The 4,437-nt window shown below is 42.0% G+C and overlaps 1 pseudogene; it reads right to left on the reverse strand.

Moving 5' to 3' along the window:
- Positions 1–1,515: 1,515 nt before the first annotated feature.
- On the reverse strand, positions 1,516–1,617 carry LOC111814167 (annotated as a pseudogene).
- Positions 1,618–4,437: the final 2,820 nt, after the last annotated feature.

Here is a 4,437-nt window from a genome sequence, read left to right on the forward strand (position 1 = left end):
ATTTCAGGGATCTTAAAGGGATTTTGCAGTTGCAGTGGAGGGGTGGGGAAGGCGCTCACAGTCCTGCAAGCTTTCCTCCCTCTTATGTTCTATGGGGGCCTTTTCAGGGGCTGCAGTGATGTCACCTCTGACTTTTTCTCCTTTCCTGCTCAGGTGTGAGAGGGCTGCAGGTGGAGCAGAGTCCTCCAGCCCAGATCCTGCAGGAGGGAGCCAATTCCACCCTGTCGTGCAAGTTTTCTGACACAGTGACCAATGTTCAGTGGTTTCGCCAGGATCCTGGGGGTTGCCTTGTCAGCCTCTTCTACATTCCTTCAGGGACAAAGCAGAGTGGAAGACTGAAAGGCACAACAGTTGCTAAAGAACGTCACAGCTCACTGTCCGTCTCCTCCTCCCGACCCACAGACTCAGCCACTTACTTCTGTGCCACGGCCCACAGTGATCCCCAGGCACCCACAGCTGGTACACAAACACTCAGCCCGGCTCACCACCCTCAGGCACATCACAGGGCTGCAGCAGCAACCTCTCCACAGCTCAGTGTTGCTTATCTACATTGGCCAAGCTGCACCTACAGATAATTTTGTACCACATAGATGTGGGGCTTTGGCTTTTAACTTAATTTCCTCTGAAATATAAGTTTCCACTTACACTAGTAGGTAGCTCATAAGACTAAATCAAATGACTTATTTAAGCTCCAGAATGTTGGACTGCCAAAAATCCAGAGAAAAAGGAACTAAAGGAGAAGAAAGTCACTCAGGTGAAGATGCTCTTGATGATTATTTAGTTAAGTGGATGTCTCAAGTGAGCACTCTCAGTCCTGCCTCACCACTGCCTGTGAGCACAGAGTGGGTACTGTGCTTGTTCATTCCACCAGGGATCAGAGAGACCATGACATGAGCTGATTGTTCAGATACGGTACATAGATGCAAGGAGAATGTTCGCAAACACGCTGCGTGCCCTTAAGTTCCCTTCATGTTCTTAAAACTTGTCTTGTGGTCTAAGACATGTTGTACTCTGGAGAGGGTCCCCTGATTCTTGGAAGGATGTGCATTCTCTTAGAGGATGTCTGTGACATCAGCTTCCTTTATAGAGTCGATCAAGTCTTTCATTTCTGTGCTGTGATTCTTGCTGTCCTTTCTGTTCTTGAAGAGGAGTCACTGTAGTGCCTGCTATTGATGTATTGTCTGTTTCTCCCTGATGTGCCACAAGTTTTAGTTTTGTGTATTTTATCTCTTGTTTAGTGCATATATTTATAACTGTTGCATTTTTAAAGGATTCATTCTTTTTTTGTAGTTCTGGGGATACAGTCCAGTACCTTTAATGTGACAGATGCTGTACCACTGGGCTCCATCCCCAGTCCTAAGAATTCCTCATTTTTATGATGATAAATAAACAGTCCCTCTTTCTCATTAGGAATGTTTTTGGCTTAAATTGTGTGTGTGTGTATGTGTGTGTGTGGTGTGGTGTGTGTGTAATAATAGTATAGTAACTCTAGGTCTCTTATGGAGTTGCTATTTATTTATTATTTTTTGGGGGGGTTGCAAAAGATTATTTATATTTTGTACCTGTTCTTCTAAGTTTTAGTCCACAAATGGCAAAACAAAAACCCACATAAGTACATAGCACAGTGCAGGGCATACTTAGCAGAAGTCAGATACACAGTGGTGATCATGAGGAAAACCACAGTTGAGATGGAAAAAGTGTTCACCAGGTACATTAGGAAGCGATTTTTGAGCTGCTGGGAATCAAAGCAAGGGCCTCATGTTGGGGTTGAAAACAATGTTCCCAAGAATCTATGGAAGCTCGTTGGGGGCCAGTGACTAACGTTTGCTTTCAAGGTTCCAGTGACACCTGAGCTCTTACCGAGTGACAAGTGCTGATGAAGAACAGCAGGACTCACACACAGGAAGCAGTAGCTTGGCTTTTCCTCAGTGTTTGAAAATTTGAAATGTTTTCATTTCTTTAGTTGCTTCCACAAACTCATTAAAGTTTTGTTGTTGTTCAAGTTTTTATTCCTCTCTTTAGTCCTTGGCTTAAGACTTCAAAACTATATTTTGTTAATCTCTATAGTCATTTCTTCCTATCTAAAAAAAAAAAAAAAAACTCAACCTCTTTCTGTATATTGTTTACCTTTGACATTCATGTATTTATTTCCTTTTCACATCTGTCTGCCCTCTGTCTACTATTTCTGGCCTTAGACACTCTTTTTATAGACAAAGCAGTTTCTTTATTATTCTTTCATGGTAAATACACATTCATCTTGCTTGGAAATTCACAACTTGTTGTATGTTACGAGTTGGAGCTGAAAGAAAGGACAAGAAGAACTGATGAATATAGCTTCAGAGGTCTCACTGAGATTAGTCTCTCTCCAAGTGAGCCCAGAGCCTCAGAAACATCTCACATTTATTGAGGGGTAAAGGCAGACTAAGGAATGTGCATAATTACCTAAGTGAATACAAACTACTATCTCTATTAACTTCCACCATTTGCCTAACACTAGGTTCACACAAATGCTAGCCCATAACATCCCAAGCAAGGCATCAAAGGACAGGGCGCCTGAAGGAGAAGCAGTTATCTGCTGCCTTGGATCCCAGCCTTCTGGGAATTTGCAAACAGACAGCAACCCTCCTCCGGCTCAGTCCAGAGTTCCCTGCTCTTAGGACATCAGGCTTTTGTCTTAAATCTATATCTCTACAATCCCCTGCTTTTGTTTTTAAGCTGAAAGTTTTTGCAGCATCAGGGCCAGGACTGCTGCTTTTGGTCCATGGCTTGTTACCGGACTCATCCTTGTTGCCAGCCTAAGCAGGATACACAAATAGTACAGAGACAACATAGACAAATCACTACTACACTTCCACTAAACCATGGAGTAACATGAAAAGGATTAAGGTTTTCAATGCCATTCGAGATGCTTTGTAACAGATCAGTGCTAGACAACTCTGACAATTGCTTTACAAAAGTATTGTCAATATGTTGCTGAAGAGACAGAATCTCAGAGGTAATATTACCATGATGCAATAAATGTCTTTTTACATTTTCCCATGGGAAATGAGTCTGATTCCATGGAATCAGAGTTATACAGAATGAAGGTGTGGGGCTGGAGAGATAGCTCAGTGGTCTAAAGCACCTATTTAGAACAAGCTTAGCAAAGCACAGGGACATGGTTCAATCCCCCAGCACCACATGCCAGCCAGCCCCACCCCCTGGTGGGCTGAGCTGGCCACACACACACACACACACACACATAAATAAATAAATAAATAAATAGAATGAAGAGGTATTCCAATCACATTTTAAATGAAGTTGACGTTGTAGATTAACAATTTGATCTCCCAGCATAAAAACAACGTGCTCTAAATCATTTATCTTAGCATTTAACTCTGAATCTATGTGTCCTTGAGAAGTCCATAATTGTTCCGAGTCCTTGTGCCACTGCTGCACAAAATGAACAGTTTGTAGACCTTGGCTCAATGCTAGTCTGGCTGTAGCAGCTGTGGCTATGATGGCTATTATTCCTAAAATTATGGCTATCACGAGTTCAATCATTCTTTTCGTTCTCTTCTTTAACACCTCCAGTAAATGTTGGAACAGCATCATGGAAGGGGAGTCTTGCCATGGGCGATGCAGTTGTACAGGAAGCCAAATTCTAGTCCTTGCCCTGAGAATATAGATGCTATCTCTGGAAAAATTAAGGCTAATAGAAGAATTTAGACATTATATAAAGAACAATGGCGACATGTGATGGTATAGTTAGAAGGGTTCCAATAACTAGGTCCTACAAGCAACAGGTAAGGGAGATGAACACATGCCTGAGCAAAACACATTGTGTTCCTTTTAAATTTTAGATGTAAATTATTGGAGGATTGATTCCTCCATATATAACCTTTCCATGCTGACATATGATTTAATGAGGTAACCAATTTCCAAAGATGATGCTGAATTGGTCCCCCAGAAACATGAGGGACACTAGGGGACATACCTCCTCCATGCCACATTATTGTATCATTGGCATTTCTAGTGCTAGTATAGATCTCAACACTGCCATTCCATTTCCATCTTAACTCCTTCCCTTCTGTGTCCGGGCAAAGCCATAAGGGCTCCAATCTATGACACTTCCATAGGAAGTATTAACCAACACCCAGGCTGCTTCTCCTCTACAGATTTCCCAATGTACCCAATCACTGAGATAAGCAACATTGGTAATCTGGCAGGGTGACAGATCTGGCAGGGGAAATGTTCCATCAGCAGCTATACCTTTAAAAATTTTTTCCTTGGAGAAGAAAAAGTACCTTTTTTCTTCCTTATCCCCAGTATTATTATTTACTATAGATAACCAGACTCATGTGCTTGCTTTTAAGCAATGAGCTCCATTCCCAATACAAATAGGCCAGCCTTCTACTCCAATCTCATAAAATGGAATTTTGGTTCCTTCTTCTGCTG

This window comes from Octodon degus, unplaced genomic scaffold (genome assembly GCF_000260255.1).
Source record: "Octodon degus isolate 3935 unplaced genomic scaffold, OctDeg1.0 scaffold00276, whole genome shotgun sequence".
In the NCBI taxonomy this organism is placed as follows: domain Eukaryota; kingdom Metazoa; phylum Chordata; class Mammalia; order Rodentia; family Octodontidae; genus Octodon; species Octodon degus.